Source organism: Clinocottus analis, unplaced genomic scaffold, assembly GCF_023055335.1.
Source record: "Clinocottus analis isolate CAN_PGR_092001 unplaced genomic scaffold, fCliAna1.0.p SCAF_17, whole genome shotgun sequence".
Taxonomy (NCBI): Eukaryota; Metazoa; Chordata; class Actinopteri; order Perciformes; family Cottidae; genus Clinocottus; species Clinocottus analis.
The window spans coordinates 17274263-17286435 of NW_027175898.1; positions in this window are offsets into that span (position 1 = coordinate 17274263).

Here is a 12173-nt window from a genome sequence, read left to right on the forward strand (position 1 = left end):
CATCGGCGCATCACGAGGTCGCGGCTCAACACGTGTGTAAATCACTCAAAACGCAACGTGCGAACACACAACGCCGCGGTGCCTTTTGTCGGCATGAATTCCGTCGGCGTGTCAGAGGACGAGGTGTGGTGCTTTTGGACTCAGGAGGTGAATCCGTGAAACCAGTTGATTTGTACCTCGACAGCATAACGGTTGTGTAAACACGGGACCGACGGCCGCAACACAACACGCCGCCGTGTCCTTTGATCAGCCGGCGAGTCACACACCTGCACACACCTCAGGAGTCTCACTGAGCTGCACTGGAGGAAAGCATGGGTTGGCCTGAAGGAGGTGTGTTGTGTTGTGTAGCACTTCAAGCCCTCCCCTAACACATAACACTATTTATTGTGTGAGTTGTGTTTAGAAAGAAAAGAATAAAGAAAAAATGTAATTGTGTCGAGAGTGTGTTCGTGTGTGTGCTTGTAAACGTGAGCAAGGCTGGTGTTTGTTGAAGGATGTTGGATCGTAGCCCTTTGTAATTCCTGATGCTACAAGTTCAACAAGGACGAGCTCACATAAAGTAGATAAAAGACCTGAGACTTGACTTAGACTTGTGACCAAAGACTTACGACAGGACTTAGACTCGAGTTTGAAGAAGTGAGACTTGACTTGAACTTGAGACAAAAGATGTAAGAATTAACTTGGACTCTGGCTCAAAGACTTGAGACTTGAGCTGGACTTATGACCAAAGACTTCCCACTTGACTCGACTTAGACTCGTGACCAAAACTTTACTTTGGGATTAATACAGTTCTATTGTATCTAATCCTAACTCAAAGACTTGACCTGGACTTGAGACAAAAGACTTGAGACTTGATTTGGATTCTAGCTCAAAGACTTGAGACTTGAGCTGGACTTTTGACCAAAGACTTCACACTTGACTTGGACTTCTGACAAAAGACTTGAGTCTTGACTTAGATTCTAGTTCAAAGACTTGAGACTTGAGCTGGACTTTTGACCAAAGACTTCACACTTGACTTGGACTTCTGACAAAAGACTTGAGACTTGGGCTGGACTTAAAAACAAAGACTTTGGACTTGACTTGGACCATGAATCAAAGACTTGACACTTGGACTTGTGACCAAGACTTTCCTTTGAGATTAAAACAGTTCTATTGTATCTAATCCTAACTCAAAGACTTGACCTGGACTTGAGACAAACGACTTGAGTCTTGACTTAGATTCTAGTTCAAAGACTTGAGACTTGGGCTGGACTTGAAAACAAAGACTTTGGACTTGACTTGGACCATGAATCAAAGACTTGACACTTGGACTTGTGACAAAAGATGTAAGAATTTACTTGGACTCTGGCTCAAAGACTTGAGATTGAGCTGGATTTATGACCAAAGACTTCCCACTTGACTCGACTTAGACTCGTGACCAAAACTTTACTTTGGGATTAATACAGTTCTATTGTATCTAATCCTAACTCAAAGACTCGACCTGGACTTGAGACAAAAGACTTGAGACTTGATTTGGATTCTAGCTCAAAGACAAAGACTTTGGACTTGACTTGGACCATGAATCAAAGACTTGACACTTGGACTTGTGACCAAGACTTTCCTTTGGGATTAATAAAGTAATATTTGATCTTTTCCTATAACTCAAAGACTCTGACTTTGCAGGAAAGGACTCGTGAGCATCTTACATGCACAGAATAGATTCCCGTGACCGAGACGATGGACTCACAGGCTCCTGCGTCAAACCGGCTCCAGGAAAGAATGAATGATGATCCTCCACGGACACTAAAGAGGACGAGATGATTGTGCTCATTACAGTAATGGGAGGAATGGTTCTTTCCTTTGTGGCTCGCTGCGCTGGTGAATAGTGGGTGTGATGAAACAACAAGCTCAGCTTGGACTCGGAGGCCTCGTATTGACCGAGGGAGGAACCTGTGCACAGCCTGCGATTGTTCTCAGGAATGACGCCTCGGATGCAGTTTGCTTTTCGTTAAGGCGAGAGCTTAAGCATTGATCCGAGTAAACTCAGGACCGCTCTGCCTCCTTACGTCAGCGGGAAGGAGAACGTACAAAAGTGAGACGCGGTCGTGTTCGCGGTGGTGGGAGGAGCCAGTGGAGGAGGGGGATGTTCACAGGTGGAACATGTGAAGCACATGAACATACAATCACTTTACGTCACAACATGTCAAATGTGTTCAGGGTGAGCAAGAGCCACAGACTCATTTCTTTGAGTTTCTTTGTAGTATTTTTACTTGTTTCTTTGTGTCTTCTTCTGGTTGTTTGGCTTCTCTTTGTGGTTTCACTGTGTAACTGTTAAGTCATGTTGTGTTGCTCTGCGGTCGTTTTGTGTTGTGTTGTGCATCACTTTTTGTTAGTTTTTAAGTCTCATTTTGCTTCTTTTGGGAGTATTTCATCTTTTTTTGTGTGGTCACGTTCGCATTAACTTCAAAGACTTTCAAAATAAGACTGAACCGTTACAGAATTAAGAGATTGATAATGAAACATTGCAGCTGCCAAAGTTTTTAAAACAAGTAATTTTCTTTTAACAATTTTACAACATAAGGTGAATCACAATATGCTATCAGGATCACTTTCAGGTGAGTCTCTACGCTGATGACGCTTCGCTTCCTGTGAGCGCAACGCATGCTGAGTCATTTCAGAGCGCTTATCCGTTCAGACACGACAGTCCACTTATCACTGCCGCAATACTTTTATTGATTGTGTTAACAGGACAATGTCAGACAGTTTATAGCCTTTACCATAGAGAACACTGTAAATGAACTATCCAGACATTAACATGAGCAATCAAATGATGTATAAAGGCAGGAGGATGTGATGAAATATATGGTTCCACACAGTTTAGAGCGCGCTAACTTCACATACAAGCGGTCAAACACAAACAGTACCTATTATATGGATGAGCAACATTAAAACCCCAAAATTTATCTTCTTTCTCCTAAAATCGTAAACAGCAATAAAAACGAAGGAATTTGAATTATTTAGAAAAGTGTTAAATGAACTAAAATGACAACTGTTTAGATAGATGTACTCGTCTCTAATCCATTAACTGCTAAAAAGTTATGATGTTTAAGGTTAAACTGTAAACCTGCAGACTTAAGACACAAACTATTAACATTGAGAACACACTGGCTGACATGTAGGGAACTAAGTCAGTTTATGGTCATATATACGGCCATATATTGTAACTGTGAGACAGATATGTCAGCAAAACATAGTACAATATAATACGGTTGGGTGGAAACATTGAAATGTATTGCTGGCATTGCAATAAAGCAAACAAGTGGACAGACCTTTTTTCCATTATTTGTTTCTGAAAAAGCTAAATATCTGAACCAAAAACATGTTTTATTAACACCTTTTATATCAGCCTCAAACAACTACACAACAACTCGGTAAAGGTCAGAGAAAAGATCATGTTTGTGTTAAAATAATAATGTCACAACCCTAAATAAGTCAAACGTCTTTCTGTATCGTTATGTAGAAAGCGTGAAGTCCATGTCGACTCGTGGTTTCACGACATGAACAGCGGTCTCCTGGGTGAAAGTCTCGTGATTGTTGGACCCGACTAGCACCTTTACAGACACCTGAGTGGACGTTCTCACCTGTTATACCCATAATACAACATAACCTTCAATACCAGTTGCTTGATATAATTCAATTTAATCCAGTTCTTTCTTTACATTTAAATTTGCAGATGTCATACAGTGAGTAGTATATGCATGGTACACAACCCAAATAGACAGCCACGGTCCATCGTAGCACGCACTCTTTATCACTTTGTAGAATTTGATCAATCGTCCATTGTTCATGTCTGCAGAAACAAACCACGCCAACATTGTCTCCAGGGTTGTAAATTTGATTGACACTTATCAGGACTAAGGCAGTTCACGGCCACACATTACTGTCACTATCAGACTCGTATATGTCAGCAATACGTTGGCCAATGTGGTGACGCTGGGGCGGAAATATCGCTGGCATTGCAGTAGAGCAACACTGTTTTACTTTACTTAACTTATTCTACTTCACTTCACACAACAGAACACATGGCGAATGGTAAAGAAGCTTTTTATTAAGGATTTGCATATCATCGCATCTCTTTTGCCGACGGCTTCCAGCCGGAAGAGAGAAAGCAAAACGTTTGTTTCCCAACCCCCAAGGTGCTGATAATCCTGCAGGATGTGCGTGCCCTTATTTGGGTATCAGGAAGTCCTGGAATTCCTTCAGGTGAGATATGAGCGAGTTGGTGACATCATCACGCTGCCGGCGGAGGGAAAGGAGGGGGCGGAGAGCGCACACTGGATGCCCTGTTACGCGCTTCCTGTGGCTGATAGCAGGGCCGAGGCGACCCACACCATTCCACCGCATTGTGCAACGCTAAAAGCTGCCAATCAGTGTCGTCCTGCAACACCTCGCTGACACCGATCCGCCGATTCACCTGATGCATGAAGCAGAACCCCTCACCACACAGACATGTGCAGCTTTTAAACCTTTTTTCGCACTCGGGGAGTCCTCTTCTGCTCTGGTGCGAGTAACATATACAGTACATGTACGGCTGCAGCAAACGGCAGATTGTTGCTCTGTGTTTTAACCCCTGGAGACAGAACAAGCTCCCTTCATATCAAGTTACCTCTCCACCTCTCTGAGAGGGAGAAACCATCAGGGGGAGGGCGGGGGGGAGACGACTGGGGAGGTGGGCTGAGCTATTATTAACTCTTCATTGTTTGTGTGTAAAGTGGAGGAAAGAAAACGTCCCAACAGACTCACAGGGACTCCAAATGAGCTGCTTTTGTCTCCTTCTTTGTCCTGTTGCAGCCGCGTCTTCCCATCAGCCACCTGGTTCTCTCTGAGGCCCCTAACCACCACGAGGGCGTGAGACAGGTTGAGTGAACGTTGGCTGTACAGGTGAGGTTTAGACACCTGGTGAGAAACTGTTGACCACGGTCAGGAGAGAGAATGCAGCTTCAACACATGAAGCATAGACTTCTATACAACCAGAGGAGTCGCACCCTGGTGGTCAGGAGAGAGAATTCAGCTTTAACACATGAAGCATAGACTTCTATACAACCAGAGGAGTCGCCCCCTGGTGGTCAGGAGAGAGAATGCAGCTTTAATGGGATGTAAACTTCTTGCCTCACATGTGCAGCATGAAGCAGATACATTACGAGAAGGTTCCTCCTCCTCCCACACATTCAAACAACCAGGGTGGGAGCCGCACACACACACACACACACACACACACACACACACACACACACACACACACACACACACACACACACACACACACACGCACACACACACACACACACACACACACACACACTGTGAATGTTGCAAGGAAAAAGATAAGAATCAAGTGTTTCCTGCTCCATGAAACTGGTTTACGAGATAAACCAGTTAACTGGTAATGAGTGATTCTTAATGGGACGTGATCCTTCATGGCTGCTGGGGCCCGAGTCCGGTCAGTGTGAGTCAGCATGTTGTATGTCCCAACACCTCCTCTACACCTCCTCTACAGCTCCTCTACAGCTCCTCTACACCTCCTCTACAGCTCCTCTACAGCTCCTCTACAGCTCCTCTACACCTCCTCTACAGCTCCTCTACACCTCCTCTACACCTCCTCTACACCTCCTCTACACCTCCTCTACACCTCCTCTACAGCTCCTCTACACCTCCTCTACAGCTCCTCTACAGCTCCTCTACACCTCCTCTACACCTCCTCTACACCTCCTCTACAGCTCCTCTACAGCTCCTCTACACCTCCTCTACAGCTCCTCTACACCTCCTCTACACCTCCTCTACACCTCCTCTACAGCTCCTCTACACCTCCTCTACACCTCCTCTACCCACACAGTCAAGCTCAAACTGTTCATGTCACTTCCTTGCTGGACTTTGCTGATCTGGACTCGAGCTGGGCTTTAGGGAGCTGAGCTGGGCTTTAGGGAGCTGAGCTGGGCTTTAGGGAGCTGAGCTGGGCTTTAGGGAGCTGAGCTGGGCTTTAGGGAGCTGAGCTGGGCTTTAGGGAGCTGAGCTGGGACGCAGTGTGAGCTAGAAGGATTCAATGTGCCGTTAAACATCTACAGTTATTGAGGATAACAATAGAAACAAACATTGAGCCTCTGATTGTCCAGCTTTCTTAATAAAGTTAATATTTAATTTTGTCTGTTTGAATTCACGACTCACATAAATAAAATGTATAATCATCCTGATTTTAATGATTTACTTTCAAATTGTTTGTGCAGCAAAAAGTCATGAAAGTCACTTTGAGACTGAATTATATTATTGTGTGTGTGTGTGTGTGTGTGTGTGTGTGTGAGAGAGAGAGAGAGAGAGAGAGAGAGAGAGAGAGAGAGAGAGAGAGAGAGACGGCATTCATGTACTGCAGTGATTTGACCTCATTTTTCATAACCTGCTATTCATGTTGCGGCAACAATGTCAAATGTGACAAAACTGACGGAAACAATGTGTGTGTGTGTGTGTGTGTGTTTGTGTGTGTGTGTGTGTGTGTGTGTGTGTGTGTGTGTGAGATTTACTGCACTGATGACAACAGCACAAAAGACATACAACAAAGGTGGTTTTGTTTATTTGTCTGGAAGGTGTACGTGAACACGAGCAGCGTTACAACTCTTCTCTCCAGAGGAAGAAGAAGAAGAAGAAGAAGAAGAAGAAGAAGAAGAAGAAGAAGAAGAAGAAGAAGAAGAAGAAGAAGTTTCTTCTTGCGTGAGCCCCATTGAACCGTGTCTATAAAATCATCTTTTACTGGTTTACAAATTAGAACATCCTCGGTTTACGACGTGGTTATTTAAAGGATGAGGCCTCTGACATCATTCTGGGGTTTTGGCCGCTTGAGTTGCTTCCTGCTTGAGCTCCGATGTGAAATGTTCTTTTCTCCTCATCCTCCTTGAGTCCTCCAGGAAGTGTGTGAAGAGCCACCTCCAGTACACACAGTAAATAAAGGTGAAGCGGGGGGACGGCCTCCTGCTGTGCGTCATCACTGGAGGTGAATGATTCACTTTGAACCAATCACCTTAATACTTTTACTACTGATGAAGTGACAGAGACAACTGGACACACACACACACACGCACACACATGCACACACACACACACACGCACACACACACACACGCACACACACACACACACACACACACACACGTACATCGGATCAGGTTCTCTGGCTCTCCCGGCGGGTGTCAGGGTGTCAGCGTAACTTCACCCCGTCACGACACTCTGAGCGTGTCAACAGGAGCGCCGCGGCCCACAATGCAACAGTAAACAGATGCGCCACTGAATGGCGAGGGCGACAGCCAAGTGGCGCTTCGCTCGCTAGCGGGCGAATCCCCAGGAGACCTGAGACGATCCTCGCGTGTGTGTGTGTGTGTGTGTGTGTGTGTGTGTGTTTAAGGTTCATGTTAGAAAGGTGACCCGGCAGGTGAGATGTTCTCAGCTCCATCGCTGCACCTCCAGCGTCTGATTCACCAAACAACAACAAAGCATGAACATGAATAAATAAACGCTTCACTTCAAATGTTACTGACAGTGTTTTTGCAGCAGCAGCAGCAGTGGGGAGCTAGCAGGTCGCTAGCAGGTCGCTAGCACCAGTGGTACCTGGCTAGAGCAGGTAGCTAGCTACAGCGGAGAGCTAGCAGGGAGCTAGCAGCAGCGGTAGCTGGCTAGAGCAGGTAGCTAGCTACAGCGGGGAGCTAGCAGGTCGCTAGCAGCAGCGGTACCTGGCTAGAGCGGGTAGCTAGCCACAGCGGGGCGCTAGCAGCAGCACTAGCTGAACGAGCCTGAACTAAAACAAACAACGTTTCAACTAACTTAATAAAATCAAGAAAAGGATTCACAGGATTAAACAGTTTTCTTTAAGATATAAATTATCACGTTGGTCCAACAGAACTGACTTGAGTTGGATCAACTTAATTCATTTGAGTTAGTCAAACCTAATCTACTCTGCTGGATTAAGTTAAATAACAATAATAATAATAAGTTGGACACAACCTTCGTACATTAGTGAATGTTTAAGTTGAGTCTACTCAACTTCTTTACGTTCACACTGAACAACACGTCATCTCCTCAACAGTCTCTTCATGAACTCATCAATAATGACTGAGACGATCGGCTCCGGCTGGCCGAGGACACCGGACCCCCGAAGCCTGACGGACACGAGTGAGGTCACGCCAACAAACACGTGTGAGGTCACGCCAACAAACACGAAACACGCAGGAGGACGTTTGTCTTTTTTTACTTCAGTTTACAGGATTATATATATTATATTATATTATATACCGGCGATTGTAAAGAGGCGTCTTCACCTCATCAAACCGATATAATCCGATCGGTTAATCTCCCCGCACTAAAGTCAGATTATCTCCTCAACCACACGGCCGATTTAAATCATTTAAAAAAGTGAAATGTACAGAAAACCTTTGGGAACATGGCTCATAAGCTCATAAGTGTGTTACTGATATATTGGTTTATGAAAAGGACAAAATATATATTTTGCAAAAGAATAATAATTAAAAGTTGTCTTTTCTTATAGTAACTAGGTTTGAACTATTTAAATGTGATATATAACATATCTCTATGTGTTAAGAGCATCTGTGTAAAGTTAAATATTTATAATTATTAAAGGTAAAATACAAAACTTGATGACGATGATGTTTGGCGACCGTTGAAAAAGAAAAACGCCATCTGAGGCAAATTCATCATTTGTAATTTTAGGCTATACAAATTAAATTATATTGAATTAAATTGAATTAAATTGAATTGAATTGAATTGAATTAAATTAAATTAAATTAAATTGAATTATATTATATATATTATATTAAATTAAATTGAATTGAATTGAATTAAATTGAATTGAATGAAATAAAATAAAATTGAATTGAATTATATATTATATTATATTAAATTAAATTAAATTAAATTAAATTGAATTAAATTAAATTGAATTGAATAAAATGAAATAAAATAAAATAAAATAAAATTGAATTGAACTGAATTGAATTATATTAAATTAAATTAAATTAAATTAAATTAAATTAAATTAAATAAAATGAAATAAAATTGAATTGAGGGACAAAGGCTGCACAGTTCCATCTGGACGCAGAGCTCATGAAGGTTGAGCTCTGGAGCAGAAGCGACGTCCAACAACAGAAACAGTCAAAACAAACCAGACGCATCTCGTGTTGTGCGTTGCTCTGATAATTGCCCATCGTTTAGTTGTTAATTGCATTGCCGTGAAGGGCAGCGGCTGTCGGGACACATCCCTGCAGAGCGCCGTTCGGCCTCAAAGCCTCAACGCCGGACGATTCCACCAAACCGCCGCGGTGCTTTAGTGCGTTGGCGAGCGCAGCCAGACGTGACGCACAGCAGCAACCGGTCCATACCGGTCGGTTTATAGATGTGAATCTGTGCCGCCGGAGAAGCTGCGGGTCAACAAACAGAATCACGAGGTGGAACGCCTCCTTCCTGATGACAAATACATCAGTACTACATTCACAAGAAGTTCCTGTGCAGTGAAAGTACACCGAGAAATACCTGTCGAGAGGAGATACTGACCTTTCACAGTAGAGAAGTCACAACACCAAGTTATCTAGTTTCCTGAATGAAACCAAGTATTTTTCCCTCACTGTACCTAAGTACTCCTAATGCCCGAACATAACAAAGTACTTATACTACCAAAACCTAACAAAGTACTTCTATGACCTGAACAAACAAGTATTTTTGTTTACTCAAACAAAAGCAAGTCATGTTGTTACAGTTGAATAGTAACTGATGTTTACTTTATGGAACACATCTTTGCATTGGACCGGTCGGACAGGTGTTCAAACAGAGAAACTTTATTAAAACATGTTCGGATGACGGAGACGTTTCAGTGGTTGAAGGAAATATCTGAACCTCCTCAACGAACTCCTTAACTTAGCGCTGACGGTTCATCTCTGACAAAGAAGTTAAAGACGTTAAAGATGTTAAAGATGTTAAAGAAGTTAAAGAGGTTAAAGATGTTAAAGAAGTTAAAGAAGTTAAAGATGTTAAAGAAGTTAAAGATGTTAAAGAAGTTAAAGATGTTAAAGAAGTTAAAGATGTTAAAGAAGTTAAAGAAGTTAAAGAAGTTAAAGAAGTTAAAGAAGTTAAAGATGTTAAAGATGTTAAAGAAGTTAAAGATGTTAAAGATGTTAAAGAGGTTAAAGATGTTAAAGAAGTTAAAGAAGTTAAAGAAGTTAAAGATGTTAAAGAGGTTAAAGAAGTTAAAGACGTTAAAGAAGTTAAAGATGTTAAAGAGGTTAAAGAAGTTAAAGAAGTTAAAGAAGTTAAAGACGTTAAAGAAGTTAAAGATGTTAAAGAAGTTAAAGATGTTAAAGATGTTAAAGAAGTTAAAGACGTTAAAGAGGTTAAAGAAGTTAAAGATGTTAAAGAGGTTAAAGAAGTTAAAGAGGTTAAAGAAGTTAAAGACGTTAAAGAAGTTAAAGAAGTTAAAGACGTTAAAGAAGTTAAAGATGTTAAAGAGGTTAAAGAAGTTAAAGACGTTAAAGACGTTAAAGAAGTTAAAGATGTTAAAGAGGTTAAAGAAGTTAAAGAAGTTAAAGATGTTAAAGAGGTTAAAGAGGTTAAAGAGGTTAAAGAAGTTAAAGAGGTTAAAGATGTTAAAGAGGTTAAAGAAGTTAAAGAGTTTAAAGAGGTTAAAGTGGTTAAAGAGGTTAAAGATGTTAAAGAGGTTAAAGAGGTTAAAGAGGTTAAAGAAGTTAAAGAGGTTAAAGATGTTAAAGAGGTTAAAGATGTTAAAGAGGTTAAAGAGGTTAAAGAGTTTAAAGAGGTTAAAGTGGTTAAAGAAGTTAAAGAAGTTAAAGAAGTTAAGGTATGTGAAGTTAAGGTATGTGACTGTACTATTTCTTTATTTTTAACTGTTTGTTTCACGTTATGTTTTGCACGTTTTTATACAAATTATATACCTCTAACGCGTCAGCTAACACGTCAGCTAACACGTCAGCTAACACGTCAGCTAACACGTCAGCTAACGGGGCTCCAGTTGCTAAACTAAACGGGTGTGTAGCACAGCGGACCAGTTGCTAGCTTGATGCTCGCTAGTTGCTAACAGAGGCTGGCGGCTGCAGGGCGAGAGAGAGAGAGAGAGAGAGAGAGAGAGAGAGAGAGAGAGAGAGAGAGAGGAGTTTTCCACTCGCCCCGTGGTTCCTCCTCAGGAGAAGCTTCCTGTGCGTCTCCAGTGGGCGTCGGGTGACTTCAGCTCTGACGTGCGTCGGCTTCTGAACGCTCGCTGACTCAGACTCAACGTGCTCACACGCGCCTCAAACAAAGCCGCTAACACAGAGCTGCACGGTTACGCATGTGGAAGAAATGACAGAGAGAGAGAGAGAGAGAGAGAGAGAGAGAGAGAGAGAGAGAGAGAGAGAGAGAGAGAGAGAACAAACATAACTATGCATGAAACATTTTTTTAAAATACGTCTTCGTGCTCAGCGTTCTTCGCTCAATAAAAGATGTTTTTCCGCTGGTCTTAATAATAATATTTCATGATAAACATAAACTTTCAGTTGGAGAAGTGGTTCATAAGGCTGAAGGATCGTTTATTGTCGTGATGCAACACAAAGAAGCTCAATGCAACTCAATGGAAGTCTAATTGAGACACACAAACACACAGAAAACATTTTTCAATTTGCATCTTAAGGAATGTTCCTCTCCTCCTCTCCTCTTTCCTCTCCTCTTTCCTCTCCTCCTCTCCTTTCCTCTCCTCTCTCTACTTCTGCTGCACTTGATCGTCCACACTTCCTCATTTCATTTTTTCCAATGTTTTGTTTGACACAGAAGAAAGAGAGAGAGAGAAAGAGAGAGAGAGAGAGAGAGAGAGAGAGAGAGAGAGAGAGATGTTTACTTTGTCGTGGTTCAGTTTACTTTGTTTTTCTTGAGATTAGAGCGACAAAAGCTCTGATATGAAGCGACCTTTAACCGGACTCCTTCTGACAGTTACTGTACACACACACACACACACACACACACACACACACACACACACACACACACACACACACAAATCTATACACACATCAGTTCAGTTTTGTGTGAATGAAACGCGTTCTGAAGAGAGAAGAAGAAAACACTTCCTGTTTCACATCCAAACCAGTCAAACCATCAA